Raw genomic sequence first — 17159 nt, forward strand, 5'->3', positions numbered from 1 at the left:
GGAAGTGCACACCTTCTCCCCTTACTGCCATTGTGCCTGCAAGGGGAAGCTACAACCAGTTATGAGATGTATTCCAGCCTCTTGGGTTTATGTAAGGCCGATTTCCAGCACTTTTCCATGATTGGCTTTGAAAAAGCTAAGCTATGGGCAAACCTGCTTAACTAGGGTTGGCATTATTTAAAGGAATATAACACTGGGCACATTGAGTTAGCTGGCCTACTCATTGCTTACACCTCCTAAGCTGGCCTGTGCAGTACTTAGTGTTGCTTACATTAGACTTAGCATTACAATTCCTTTTTCACATTAAGTTATTATTCATTACACCTTGTATGTATGCCTGGTATCCATGATTCATATGTACATACACTGTATGGGGTCCTTGCATTTTATTGGGGACTTCAACACTCTATTACAATTACACCTGACTTCTGGCCTTACTGCTGTACTCCAGTTCAAATATTTATGTTATGTAGTGGGTTAAGGCACATATGTCTGTATACTGATTCCTTTCACAGGTTCAGTTTGGTTTTGCTATGGTGAAGACTTGTTTGCTGATACCTGACATGTTTGTACTGCTGTAATGGCTTGGTGAAACTACTGTGACTATCATATATAGGGTCCTGAGTTTCAGACCTGCATTGCTGGTTATTTTGTTGATGGGCAGAACAAGGGCCATTGGATACAGAGTGATTAAGGCACTTTTGAGCAGTTGCAAGCATATTTGCGAGGGTTTGAGTGACAGTAAGCAGTGCTAACCTGCCGTTACATCTGCTTACATAGAGTTAGCTTCAGAATTGCTTAACGGGTGTAGGCATTGCTTACTGCCATGCAAACAGGGTTAAACTAGCTTACTACTGCTTAAATATGCTTAATACTGCTTATTGGTGCTTATACCTACTTACTAGTGCTTTATTCATTATGACACTGACACCTCACATGTGCATTTACTGCAGTACTCCAGTTCATAAAAATATGTTATTTAGTGGGTTTTGCAACATAAATATTGATCATAGGATGCTTTAACATGGCAAATTGAATGCATTGCAGTGGGATTCAAACCAGGAGTGTCTGTGTTTAAGGTGAATGCTCTGCCCACTACACTATACACATATTCTGGCAAAGCAGTGAGAACTGAATTCACTAAATAATGATAGCCCTTTAAGTTTCAGTCTTCCTATCTTTCAGGAAACACATGGTAACACATAACATTTTATTTTAGCAACTTTCTAAGATTATACAAGCAATATTTAAAATGTGTCCCTGGTTTTGGGCCTGCCACCCCACAAAAAATAAATTTTAGCTTTTTCCAGATTTCTTGTGCTGCGAAGTTGAGAGATTTAGTTGAGTGTCAAGTGGATTTTACAAGAGATGAGAGCTTCAGGGGAAGAGAAGTTTAATGTTAATTATAGCAAGGCATTTGCATTGTTAGTAGCACAACAGGTGGTATACTTGCCTTTAATGCACAAAACTGTGGGTTCTACTCCCACAGTATGCAGATAGATCACTGGATACTATACTGTGTTGTACTTTAAAGGGAGTGGATACTACTGTCTTATTAATACCCTTCTTTGGAGGAGTTACCTAGTAATTATGTTTCTGTTATCAGTTTGCCATCCGTTCCCCATTGCAACATTACTAGCTTATCATTTTTTTAATGTAGCATAGGCAATTTATTCTTCAAGGGCAACAGTCACTTTATTTGTAGATGAAACAATGAAATATAAAATTGTTTGCTATTAGCAACCTCTTCATTAGTTACAGATCCCTTTAATGTGGAATTATTTAGATGACTTACTTCTGCAGAGATTTTGCATATTTACTGATATTGGTGGATTGTAATGACAGACATTTGAGTGGCCTTTTATGGTTGAAATTTTCTGAAATGGGTATTTTTTTCATTATTGGTTCATACATTTTGTTTCATTGCTTTCTAGAAGACTGTTCCAAACTACTAATTTAAAACACATTCTAACAAGTGGTGCTGTCTTATACAAGGAATAAAATTTAATACAATCAGGAAGGTGAATCAATGAATGCATACATGTATTCTTGCTCACAGGATGCAGGAGGTCAAAACAGGGGAAGAGACCAGTTACCAATGGCATTTCCCAGGGTTCAGTGCTGAAACTTTTTCTGTTTGGCATATACATCTCAAAAGTAAAAGGAAATAGCAAAGGGCTTTGGCCGACTATGTTTGAGATGACTGCAAGCTAGGATCAGTTATTGAATGCCCAAATGACTTAACCATCATGCAGGAAGGTTTGTCCCAAACAATAACTGGTGCCAGAATCATGAATTGAAACTAAACTCCAAGAAATACATTACCATATCCTTTGGGAAGTCATCTACTCCAGGGAACTGCCAAATTGACAATGCCCCCTGAGAACTGACCCAGTTGTTTGGCATTTGGGAACTTGTGTGTACAGTGATCAACTTTTGACCAATATGTACCCAGAGTCATAAGAAAGTATTTCTATATTTCACAGCTTATAAACAAATTGATTGTGACTAGATCTAGAGATGTTATTGTCCCCATTTACATAGCCCTCATTAGGTCAATCATTTTGTATAATGCCCACTTTGGCATGTATCCGTCCAGGCCCATGCAATTATTGGAATACCCATAGAGATACCTTACTAAAAGGATGCAAGTCCTAAATAATAGGTCTTGCATGGACCACCTCAAAGATTTATCACTATACTCAGTATCCTACAGAGTGCTTAGGGGTGACATGTCTGGCATACAAGGCATTCTCCGACCTAATACAGATGGATCTACTGAACATCAGCAAGTCAAATGGCATCAGGAATACTCAGTCCAGGTATCTAAACTGAATGTTGTTGAGAGATGGATATATATCAGAGGCTACCACTGTTCCAGAACAGACTATTCATTCAAGTAAAACAAAGCTCATCCCTGTCCATATTCAAATGCAACTTGGATCTAAGGATGGGTAATAGAAAATGTACTCCAGGATTGCCCCTCATGCCACTAATGGATAGAGGCAGTTCCTAAATGCTGCATCCCTTACATGGGTCCCCTCAAATTATCTATAGTATGATCACATTTATTCTCACTAGGGCTAATATACAATTAACAGCCATGGCATAGGTAAGACCAATCAGGAAATGTTAATTCAAGTACCAAAAGGGAACTGGTTAAGCTTAAAATGTCCTCCAAGTGAACCTATGTTGTGGTAGTAAATAGTTTTAAAACAATTGCCCTTTTTAGATCACTAAGTGCCCCTCTCACCCTCCATGCCTCCAGTCTTCAACAGCTTCCGGCACTTCTGCGTACTTCTCACCCTTATCATTTTATAATCTAACCAATTAATTACAGAAAAAGAAGAGTAGGGCGGGAGGGTTGCAGATATGCCAAATGCAACACTACTTCCTTCACTTCATAATTATAAAACCTAGACCCCACCCCGAACCTACCACTTCCTCTACTCTCCATAATTAACCCATTACCACCCAAAACCTAACTAACCTAACTCTAAACCTATCCTTAATCCATATACCCTTCCATACACCCCCAACCTCAACCCCCCAATACACTTACTCTACCCCCTTAAAATGATCATGGACAAATTAGTTTGTCCCAAACCTCAGCTGTCCCAGCCCCTTTAATAATATATGTTGACACCAATATACATTTGACTATCTTTATTAAATTCAACAAAGCCCATAACTTTATTCAAGAGCAGTAACCAATAAGTATAATTTGACTTTCCTTTAGAATTCACCAGGACAGGGTACCCACTCAGCCTGTCCGAATAAGCAACATTCATACCCACTCACTTATTCTTATGAAGCAGCATCCTACAGCTCACTTGATCTGAAGCTCAATATCAACAATGCCATCACCAAGAGGGGGAATAGAAGAGGAGAATCCTGTCCTTCTTCTCCACCAACCAGCCTGACCTCAGGCTGTTCCCTCTCTTTTACCCAAGCATGTAACCATTCCCTCTAGAAATAATCTCATATAGACATTAAATAAATCTAGGCCAATGTCATTCAAATGTACATCATCAGTTCTAAACCAAACCAAATCCCTATCATCAAAATCATAGTGTTCAATCATGTATGTTCCCAATGCTCCCAACTGTAATGCCAACCTATAATTAACTGCCCTCTGAGTCTGCTCCAAAGTATGAAAACTATCAGTATTCCTCCAAATAAAGCATGGAACTATCTCTGACCATACTATACACATGTCAGGGCATAACGTTTGCAACATACACAAATTCTCCCTTATCTTATCCCCCAACTGCTTCTTAGGAATTGTTCCTAAATCATTACCACCTAAATGCATCACCAGTATTTGCAGAGAATCTAATCACCACTTTAACATATCAACTTCATGCATTAACTGAGACCACCTAAGACCTCTAATCTTATGCCAAGTAACTGACCATCCTATGAGATAATCCCAAATTCTTTCCATCCATCCTAACGTCTGCCCTTTTCTCCACCCAGTAGATGTAGAAATGGCCCAAGACGAAAATCTGGTTTCATGAAAGATAAAAAAAAACATATATTATTATTAATACCATTAAACCATTCCCCTGAATTCAGCAAGGTCTACACGGAGTGCAGGAATAGTGCAAGAGCTGCTGCACGCAATATGGCCGACAAGCCATCCAGGAATGAGCTCCCGGGACATGCACGAATGCTCTTACACTATTCCTGCATGGACACCAGTGCTATATGCTAATTACCTCATTTGCTGGTGAAAACCATGCAAATGAGGTGAATTAGTGATCCAGAAAGCAGGCAGGTGTCTGTGCAAGAATAGTGTAACATGCAGAAATGTATTTGGTTACTAACTGAATACATTTCTGCAAATTATGAAACGGAGCCATGACAACTCTAAAGAAAGCATGTATTCAATGTAGTAGGCATGCCAATGGCCAAATATATGTCCATTGGCATGAGAAATAGTTGCAAAATTATAAAAAATAACTTTTATTTTTTTTGGCAGATTTTGGCCATTTAAGCATAAGGCAGTGGTGCACAAACGGGATTGGCCCGAAAATAAGAAAAAAAGTTGGAAATAAGCTTTTAAACCCAAATCAGCATTTTGCCATAATAGTCAATGGCATGCATAAGACAACAATACCAGAGAATAGTGGTTGCTAAGGGGGAAGGAAGAGTGCAAGTGTGGTAACTATGAATTAGCATTCTGTTTTATGCAAATGAGGGGATTGATATTGAATCACAGATTTCTTCTCAGTGTTAGCTTGCACCCAACTGTGAGGTGCAGCAACACCATTGTATAAGTATAAGAAGTGGATGACCTCATAAGCAGGAGTGTTATGCATGCTGTAAGCTTATTGGAGCTCTGTGGCCTGTATTTGCCCTTAGCTAAACACAGGTAAGGAAGGGGGTATATCTGAGGATGCCTAGCAGTGTTTACCCTGCCTAAAAGGGTGTGCATGCCAAGCACCAGGTTTTAAACAAAGCAAAGAAAAAAAAGACAGGAAATAGTTCACATCTAAGCACTGGGTATGTACCCTACACTTCGGGGTTTAAACAGGAAGGCAATGGGAAGGGAAAACAGCAGTAGGAAGGCAATCAAGGTGAACAAGTGTACCTGGCAGGTGAAATGACTCAGAATCAGTCAATTACACATGGAACAGTCTAGCACACTACTATAATCTATGCAAACACCTTCCACTCTGGTTTTCCCTACAAACTCTACAGCACCGGTGTACACAGATGTGGGAAATTTTACCTGACAAAACTAACAAAATGTTAGGGGCTACCTTCACTTTCATACATCAATATGCGTAATAAGCTAAGGGTGGTGAGGATGTGAATGCTGATGACCATCCCACAGTGAGGAGAAGGAGGAATGCTGATGATGAACCCACAGTGAGGAGAAGGAGAAGAGTGTACAGACCCAGGGTAACCTATCAGGGGCTACATGACCTGGAGATAGTGGAGCACTATCGGGTGGACAGGGACATTCTACAGCAAATTGTTGAGCTGTGCCAGCCACAACCTCACACACAGAACCAACAGAGGGGAACCCATCCCAGTGGATACCAAGGTATGTGTAGGCTTAAGAATACTAGCCACAGTTACCTTCCAAAGGGCAACTGTGGATATCATGAAGATCTCACAGGCATCATCATCTAGGGTACTCCACCAGTTCCTGGATGCCATGTCAGCACATGCTGGTGAGCACATATATTTCCTCAACACCCTTGAGGCGTTGACCAGCAATATGCATCTCTTCCACCAAATAGCAGAATACCCTGAGGTAATGGGTGCTATAGACTGCATGCACGTACACATCAAAGCACCAAACAATGAGCGTGGTAGGTTTTACATAAACTGCAAGGGCTTCCCCTCCATCAACTGCCAGGTCATGTGTGATGCCCAGGGCATTATCCTGAATGTGTTTGCTGGCAGTCCTGGAAGCTATCACAACTCCCACATGTGGCATATGATACAGCTGTACCAGACATTTTCCAGTGGGGACATCCCATATGGCCACCTAGTGAGGGATGCTGGCTACACACTGGAGCCGTGGCTGATGACATCCCTCAAAAATGCACACACACCTGAACAAGAGCTCTTTAATGAGGCACATGCACAAACCAGAATCATAATAGAGCGAGTGAGTGGGATGCTCAAGTTACAGTTCTACTGCCTGGACATATCCGGTGGAGCCTTGCAGTACTCTCCAGCTACATGTGCACAAATGTTCATAGTATGTGCCATGCTGCACGATATGATCCTGTGGAAACAGCTGGAGCAGGAGCAGCATGGGGAAAGGCCACACAGCCCCCACCATTACCAAGGCCATCACAGACACAGAGGGACTAAGAGCAGGAACTAACTGAGCCTGCCCATGTAGGCAGATGGAGGCATGCCCAGCATGGCCAGGCCTTGGCAAAGAGACAACGCATAGCACATACACTGACATGGTAGGGACCCAGGGAATGACACCTCTCTTTGACTCGCACATACAGTAAAAGGGATGTCAAACATGACACTACCTGTGCTTTACCATATATAGGGAGTGTACTATGTGCATCCGACATAGTCAGCCCTCCAGCACCATCCTCAATACTGGCACAGCCACAAGGTAAGTCAGTTTTCCTATCAACTGCTGAATGGAGTAGTATGTTCTGATAGTTGTATCTATGTAATGGATGTGAGCATGCAAGGTAATCGGGTGGCTGAATGGGATGGCAGCAGATAGTGGACACCTATATGGTCAGCATGAAATCCATAACAAATACTGCTGTCAACATACTAGGCAGTACTAGACAAGGTGACAAATCCCACTGCAGTACATGTGGTGGCCCAAATGTGTGTCCATACGACACACACTTGCATGTCAGTGAGGCTCACACACCCAACACCAGCCTCAGCCAGGAGGACAGGTGTAGATGACCATAAAGAAAGGCTGGGCTAAGGCCTCCAATTGATAACTGCCCTTTCCAGACCTACACAGACAGACTACAACAGGTCTGGCAGTTGTATGCTAGATCTGAAGGAGAAGAAGTCTGAAATTGAAATGTAGGTCAATAAAACCTAAGATCTGTACTCTACTGGTATGCCTCCAGTCTGCATGATAGGTCAGAATACAAAATGAAATGGAAGCCAACAGAGTACTTGAAATACCAGTACAGTCATAGCAAATGTTTAAAGTCATCAGGTGTACCACCCCTACCACCACAATCCTATGTAGAAATGCAGTAACATGTAAGTGTGAGGTGTAATAACAGTGGAGCACAGATTATCCAAGTTGGCACAATCTACAGGATGGATTGTTTCATGTGTAAAATATGCAGGGGTCCATGTGTTAGGTTGTCATGTGTTCAATATTGTGTGGAAGTGGTCAGCATGTAGGCATGGAGGGTTGTGTCTCAGTGGCCTATGGGCAGTACTGTGGATGACAGGACCATGTTCCAACAACTGCAGTGCCAACCACAATGCTTCTCAGAATACCCATGTCAGCAGTCATCCATACTCACTGTCCAGATGTCAATATCTGTCACCATCTGAAAGATGGACATGCCATGAATGTGGGCCCACACACACACACACACACACACACACACACACACACACACACACACACACACACACACACACACACACACACACACACACACAGTACACAGGTGGAAGTACCCTAGATAGAGTGCATAAAATGTAACTGTCAATTGCACACAACTTTGGAATTGTGCATACAGGTTAACAGAACATTAGTTATCTGTGTAGTATGGAGTACTGATGTAGTCTGGACAATCACTGGCAGACCACAAAAGGCACAGTTATGAAGTAATGAGAGACTGCCTATGTCCCTGCACAAGGGGTATGTCCCTGGTATATCTGTTAGTCAGCTGCAAGTAGCTTCCATATCACACATGCACTCAGCTCACCCCACCATCAGCCACAGGTTTATCACAGGTCATATCCTTGCTGTTGAGAATGAGTGCAGTATGACCCCACTTCTGTATGGGAATAGCTACAGAATTTGGCATGCTGAAGAGGTGTCCTATGTAGGTGTGCCCCTAGCTGTAAGCAGCACTCTGCCTGCATCCAGACCAATGGGGCAATATGTACAGCATCTATTGCCATTAACACCTCTCACACTTACCCTGTCACCACAGGGGAATCCACTGGGTCAGAGCCTGGGAATGTAGGAGTGACAGAATGCACTGGCCTGCTACAGATGGCCTGCATCACTACCAAATGACCTACAGTCCTCTGTCAAAGGCCTGTGCCTCACCCATAGTGCCAATGTATGGTATCTCATGGGGTCCCAACAAACAAACTAACACAGTCAACAGAACACAAATGCAAGGCCATGTTGACAAATCCCAGTTGCATGCCCCCCCCATGTCCTACTGCATGAACTGTGAACCAATCTAAAATACCACTGGGATGAAGAGCCAGCTATAAGGATACTTCCCAGATATTGCTCGCATAATGTTAGGATGAGGATAGAATAACAGAGTGGGGGGTGTAGATGCATGGACGTTAGGGAGTGTGTGAAGTCTGAAACTCTGATGTGTGCCCATACTACCCCTGCCTGCAAACCCAGTAATGGGTGGCTACAAACCTGCTTGGAAACCACAATGTGAAGAGGAACTGACCAGATATATGAGCTCTGCCTCTGGGTAACCTGGGTGAATCTGTACAGCTGAGAGGTATGGCCACAGCAGGATATGGCTATTTTGGTACATTGATATATGTACAAGAAGGGGATCCTCAGCCACCATACTACCAAGGTGCTGGACCATTTACAGAAATCCATCAGCAAGTGTCTGTAGCTACCCCTCCAGAATGGCAGGAGTGTGCAAGAATGTGTAGACTGTGGACCACAATACTGGACTCAGCTTCATTCATCTTGTATTTCCCAGTAAAAAAACTGTGAGAAAATAATTATATCTGTCAATAGTCGATGACATAATACATCACAGTGTAAAACTGTACATATGTCTGAATATCTCTGCTAACACCAACCATGTAACACAAGCAGCACAGACAGCAATAGTTACAGTAGCCCCCTATCTGTCACCCATTGTGACTCCATATTGTCAACCTATCTACAGATATCCTGCAGAAACAGGTTGCTATCTGTAGGTTGAGAACACCAAACCCTGGACTGGAGTACAACCCTACCTGGAATGGATTCACACGCTCAATACATAAGGCCATACTGGGCATGCTCCTACACTTAGAGAAATGAAGCCCATGTCTGACAACACAGTGGACTATACACATCTGTCATTTGCAGATGTCTGTGCACACACACCAAATTGTACACCATTTATGCTTCACACACACATTGGATAGGAATACTCACACATATCCAAGGCCAGCACACTATAATATACACACACACACAGATGTGGGGAAGAGAGAGACAGTGACAGATAAAATTCCATTATGAGGCTTGTCCCACCCACTACCCATCCAATTGGCTGATATCACATGATGTGCTGATGTCAATCACTGTAGACATTCCTTTTGGTAGCCCTCAGCCCTATAGTGTCTGTGGTGCTTGTGATAGCTGTGTACCACAATAGTAAAAATCAATATTCATGTAGCATTTGTACACTCAGTCCTGTCAAATGTAAAGTTGTGTGTGACTGAGTGTGTGTGTGTGTGTGTGTGTGTGTGTGTGTGTGTGTGTGTGTGTGTGTGTGTGTGTGTGTGTGTGTGTGTGTGTGTGTGTGTGTGTGTGTGTGTGTGTGTGTGTGTGTGTGTGTGTGTGTGTGTTTCCAGGGGAATGATTTATGGCCCATTCACACACAATGCACTTACCATTGCCCATGTGAGTACTCCTGTTGATGTCAGTAACCTTGAAATAAATCATCAACCAAATCTCAAACCTGTAAGCTCTGTGGCATTTGTGATAGGTGCATAATACTGCAGTGTAACAAACAAGTTTGGTAGGAGTTCCAATCCCGGACATGGCAACTGTGATAGTTTGTATGTGGAGGTGAATTATTTTAAGACCATTCACACTCACTACACCTGCCACTGTCCACTTTAGCATGCCTGCTTATGTCAGTCACCTTGAAATAACCCCTTGGCCAAATCTCAGCTCTGTGGTGCTCTCAATAGCTTTGTAATACTGTAGTGTAGCAAACTAGTTAGGTAGGAGTTCTAATCCTGGTCCTAACAACTGTAATAATGTGCGTGAGAGTGTGTGTCTTTGTTGACACCTGATTTTATGATCATTCACACTTACTACACTTCCCTTACCCCTCCTTTATCTCTGCAGCTGATGTCACTCAACGTCAAAGATATCTTTGGACAACTTGCTAATATGTAAGCTGTGTGGTGCTTGTGATAACTGCGTAATGCCATAGTGTAGCAAACTAGTTAAGTAGGAGTTCTAATTCTGGTCCTGGTGACTGTGATAATGTGTGTGTGTCTTTGCTAACACCTAATTCTGTGGTCCTTCACACTTACTACACTTCCCTTACCTCTCCTTTAGCTCTGCAGCTGATGTCACTCACCTTCAAAGATACCTTTGGACAACTCTCCAACATTTAAGCTCCGTGGCACTTGTGATAACTGCATAATACCATACTGTAGCAATCTAGTTATGTAGGAATTCTAATTCTGGTCCTAGCAACTGTAATAATGTGTGTGTTTGTTAACATCTGATTTTGTGGTCATTCACACTTACTACACTTCCCTTACCCCTCCTTTAGCTCTACAGCTGATGTCACTCACCTTCAAAGATACCTTTTGACAGCTCTCCAACATGTAAGCTCTGTGGCACTTGTGAAAACTGTGTAATACCATAGTGTGGCAAACTAGTTAGGTGGGAGTTCTAATGCTGGTCCTGCCAGCTGTGATAATGTGTGTGAATCTTTGCTGATCCCTGATTTTGTGGTCATTCACACTTACTACACTTCCCTTACTCCTCTTTTAGCTCTGCAACTGATGTAACTCACCTTCAAAGATACCTTTGGACAACTCTCCAACATATAAGTGCTGTGGCTCTTGCGACAACTGTGTAATACCATAGTGTAACAAGCTAGCTAGGTTGGAGTTCTAGTCCTGGTCTTGACAACTGTGTTGAAGTTTGCTAGTTTTTTTGACACCTGATTTTGCGGTCACACACTTACTACACTTCCCTTACCCCTCTTTTAGCTCTGCAGCTGGTATCACTCACCTTCAAAGATATCTTTGGACAGCTCACTGATCTATAAGCTCCGTGGTGCTCGTAATAATTGCGTAACACTATAGTGCCAATACATAGCTAGGTAGGGGTTTGACAGTCAGTACTAGCAAGTATGTGTCATCAGTATCCTGTGTTGGTGTGATTGTGTAAATAACAGGATCCATTGCAGGGTGGGTTTTGCTACATTTTCATATTGAGACCCCATATGTCCCTATGTCACATTACAAGGCCAACAGTTGTAAAACACCATAGAGGTTGTTGTAGACATTCCACAGCCATACATTTATACATAGGCAACCATTATAATACCCAGAGACCTCTCACCACCCACGGATAATACATAAACAAGTTTGGTTCTTTCTCTCTTCCTTTTGTTTTTTTACCTCTATCTCTCTCTCTCTCTCTCTCTCTCTCTCTCTCCCCTCTCTCTGGTAGAAGTGGAAAAATGCATCTGTTTTGCATGGCAGCAGTTTGACTTTGGCAGGTAATGCTCATGATCAGCTGATGGCCTGTGCACAAATTGGAGTCATCAACTTGCTAATTGCATATGGAACACTTGTGGTATCATTCCTATAGCCAACTGCATGGAATCACACTCCTATAAGTAAGCACTGAAAGTGGGTGTTGGCCCTTCCCCTTCACTGTGAGCAGGACTTTATGTGAGTGTGTGACAAACAGCATCACAGATGGTAGTTGGAAATACCTCTTACTACAAACACTGTGGAGACAGGCCAACAAACTGGAGGGGGATGTTTCAGACATGGGGACAGAATGTAAGTGTTGCTGTTCTACATTTGAAGTAATGTTGGTCTAACAGGGTTTGTGTGGATATGGCTGTTCTGCATGATATAAAGTCTGGCATGACAGTGTTATGTGGTTGAGAATACTCTAACCTGTAGGGCTATCTGCAGACTGGCCAGAGTTTGGAGTATTAGATTTGGTGTGTTACTCACACATTTTCTGTCTTTATAAATGCAGTAGCATACTCTGATGATTGTACTCAGTAAATGGCAACATCCATGTGTGTTACTTACTTTGTATCCCCTCAGAAGAGATATGTCATAACAAACCCTGTTACACAAGCAATGTTCTCAGTTTATAATGGCAATATGTCAATAATGCCCCTGTGTTTGTGCCACTGTCCCCCAAGTCTGTCACTCTTTGTTCATATGTCATGCAGTAAGAGGTGGATATGTACAGTATACCATTAGTTACGGACATAATTCCTGACATCAAGCCAGTGATATATCAGACTGACAAACATGTAATGTATAGGAGGCCTAATAGTTGAGGACAAAACCTGGACATTCTGTTGTAGTCTGTACAGTAGTGAGGTCTGTGTACTTATGGTTATTGTTGACAGAGTGTCTGTACTATGTAGCAGTGTATTGTGATCATGTTATTTGGCCTGTGTATAGACTGTGACAGATGTCAGTGTTCCTGGTCCTGTTCTATCTGATATTGCATGCTGCTCCAGTTTCTGATACTCTATCAACTTATATGTTTGTAGAGCCAGGCTGAGACATGTCCCATAGCATAGTCAGGCATCAGACTACACTGTGAATTGGGCCAGTATATGTAGGGTTAGTATGTGAGTGGCAAACATGATGATGAATTTATACAAAAAATATAGTCCACACCCAGGGATTGAACGTGCCATACACCACAAAAAAAGTATGGGTGAAAGCACTTACCTATGTCTGATGTGGTGAATTAAAGATTTTACTAAGAGCTGTTTGGATCATTTATTTGTTGGACATTTGTGGTTTTGAAGATTATACCAATTTCATTGGTATCAGCTTAGGTCGTTCCAACACCAGGATTTTATGCTCTGTGATGATGACTTTTGTTCACACAGGCCATGGACTGCACCATTACTTAGGCTTAGCATTATGTGACTGTGACTGTGTTGAGATTGGTTGTGGGTATTTACTTTCACACTGGTGTCTGTTACTCCATGCTGTTACACACCTACAGTGCCTGCTATATTTGCAATTACATGTGTATCCCCCATAGGTAAATTGGGTAGTGTTGTGGCAGTCTGCCTGTAGTGTAGAAAGTGCTTTGTGACATGCCTGTGAGCTCAGTGTATTAACCCTAGTGTAATGCTATGTCCAGATATTTGTCAGATGTACTGTTGCCTGGCCACCATACATGTTGTGTATTTCTGACAAAGCAGTGGGCTGGTGTTAAGATGTGTGTCACTAACTTGTGTGAAGTATGTGGCTGGGGACCTCTGCTCCTCCACTTTATATGTGTTAGGACAGACAGGAGGGTGTGAATGCATCAACTGTGTGAGCTTATCTACACCAGTATTTGTGATATATCCCCATTTTCATGGCTGTAACCATCCCCTTTGTCAGGCTTGGTCCACACATCGTGCACTAAGAAGTTCTGTGTATACCTCTGGACTGATCAGTTTGTCTCAGACTGTCGACGTTTATTGGTCATATTTCTGTTGTATTCCACAGGATCATTACTATGATTTGTGTGGTACTTCGCTATGATGATTTTATGATATCTGTCAGTAACTGATGGCATACATGTCACTTTCAGAAGAGCCTTCCTACACATGTCTGTTGACGCAATCCCTGTTACTGTAGCAACATTCTACATTTATAACTGCAATACTTACATTATGTTTCATTGCACTAAGTGGTTGAGAGTTAAAGTGCTGAGGTATTACTCCACTACATGTTATGGGCATATGTTATATATACATAGACACACACACACACACATATATATATATATATATATATATATATATATATATATATATATATATAGATTCACTTTAAAAGCTCAAAATACTGAAATATCGAAATTCAGTATTTCGAGCCCATAAAGTGGAATCCTGAAAACAACAAAACCTCAAAAACGTGAAATTCAAAACCTCGCATACCAGTGATTTTGAATTAGTGCTTCCGGTGTTTCGCTGTGGTTGTGGATTCTGGTAAGTTTTTATTAGTTAAGGGTTTTGAGTAGGGGCTGCGGTGTGTGTTAGTGTGTTTTGTTGCTGTGATGTGTGTGCACGAGGAGAATGTAGCTTGTGTGGTGGTGTTTTGTGTGTGTTTGCATGTAGTGTGACCTTGGAGTTAGAATATCCAAGTAGGAGGGTTGCAGCCCCCCACTTGGGGGGTGCATGGGGCTTGCCCCCCTTCTTTTATAAAGTAGAGAGCTTGTGTTTGTGTGTGGGAAGGAAGGTGTGTGTGTGTGTGTGTGTGTGTGTGTGTGTGTGTGTGTGTGTGTGTGTGTGTGGAGTAGAATTGCAAATTAGAAATCTCTGGCGTGCGAGATTTTGAATTTCGCGCTTCTGAGTTTTCATTGTTTTCAGGTTTCGACTTTATAGCCTTGAAATACTGAATTTTGAAATTTCAGTATTTCAAGGATATAAAGTGAATCCATATATATATATATATATATATATATATATATATATGTGTGTGTGTGTGTGTGTGTGTGTGTGTGTGTGTGTGTGTGTGTGTGTGTGTGTGTGTGTGTGTATGTACATGTATACATATATCTACATATGTATATACATATCCATACCTTGTTATGTGTAAACATGAATGTTGTATATACCTTCTCAGATGTGTTCCACCATATTTATCTGATACGTGTATATTTAGATATAAAAACATGACTGATTCAACACTATTTTCACTAACAAGTAGTATACAATTGTAGTAGTCAAAGCAGTTGTTCATTACTATTCAGTATGTGCACTGAATGATATATTTGAAAAAGCAACAAAGTTTTTTTCAGCTCACATGGCTTAGTGATTAAGTGCTGTGACTGTAGTCCAGAGGGTCCTAGGTTCAAGACCTGCAAGGGCTATTTATTTTGTTGCTAGGAAGAACAATGGCTGTTGGATACAGAGTGGTAAAGGCAGTTTTGAGCAGCTTTAAGCGGGTTTGTGTGGGCTTGCATGATCGTAAGTTGTGCTAACTTACTGTTAAATGAAAAGGCGCTTAAAGCATGTAGTCTTTGCTTACCAGTGTGCAAATCTGCTTAGCATTTACATTTAAGCAATGCTTACACCTGCTAACCATAGCACAGCCCTGGTAACCAGTGATAACATTCCAGTCTGATAAAATGACAGGGTAATGACATCTTTAATAAGTGTATTTAATTCCATGTATATAACATACTTCTATGTGCTGTCATTACAGTAGCAAGGGGTGTGAGTATACTGTATGGGACACCTGACTATACATGGCTAGTACCACAATATTTTCTCTTTGTATGTGTTTCCAACATGGGTAATATCCCAGGTTATATGCAGTCACACTTGCATGCATTGTATCCTTATGTTACTACTTTTAACAGTGCTTTTCCAAGTAAGAGTATAGTGCAGATTGTAGTACTGGAACCATACACCCCTGCATGCAAAGCTGGACTCAGAGTACTGACTATCGTGTTCTTGGTGTGTGAGTTGTATGTTTTTAAGTATCTCATATTGGATATTGATCTGATATGTTGATATTAACTGTAGACTACTATGTATTTAGGACATGTCATTGAGGACTGCTGTCATGTAGTAATGGCATACCTATCAGTGTCAGACATCTATCTGCCAAAACATTCATCCTAATGCATAACCTGTTGGCTAGCTAATTTCTGTCTGTCCTCTGTACAGATGCGCAGATATCAGGTATCTATCTTGGTTGCTTATAGGAAATCTCTGATTGACTGACACTGACATGTCTGCCCAGCTGTGTTATGAATGCCACAGCTAGAAAACCCCACCCTGTATGTACTACATGCCATGGATACCTCAAACAGACTACCGTAGTCAACAGAACATGCTTGGGTACAGGTCTCTAACTCAGACACTGGCCATGTTATGCAATATATGTTGCATACATCACAGTTGGAGCACCACACTGGCCCTCTGCAAGAGAAAATCAGATGACTGGATGTTGAATTTAACTGTCACTCTGGGGATCACACAAGTGGCATTGGTTGATAGATGGCCTGCTGACAAATGTCAGGTGGCATGATACCAGTGTACCCACATTACCTACTCTTTTCATCTCTCGATGGACATTAGCCTGGTACACACCTAGGAGCACCTGGACCTATGGACCTCAGGACTGACAAATGTGTCAGTGTGCATTAATAAGAATAACAGTGTCTGTGTGTTTGTAAACTTGTAGTTGAAAATACTGTGAGGGCGTTCTCACCCACTACACCCACCATTGCTATACTTAGAAATGGCTGCTGCTGTAATTGACATTAAATGTACCTAGTTATACTCTTCACCCTATGGGCTAGATGGAGCTTGCAGTACCAGCATAACACTGTTCTACAAATGGGTAGACAGATGTGGGTTACCCTCTGAGTCCTGTCAAATGTGTGTGTGTGTGTGTGTGTGTGTGTGTGTGTGTGTGTGTGTGTGTGTGTGTGTGTGTGTGTGTGTGTGTGTGTGAGTGAGAGTGTGCATATTTGTAGGAGACACCATTCTGAGGCCACATTCTCCAAA

This window comes from Protopterus annectens, chromosome 8.part0 (assembly GCF_019279795.1).
Source record: "Protopterus annectens isolate FY-2018-M chromosome 8.part0, PAN1.0, whole genome shotgun sequence".
NCBI classification, from domain to species: Eukaryota; Metazoa; Chordata; order Ceratodontiformes; family Protopteridae; genus Protopterus; species Protopterus annectens.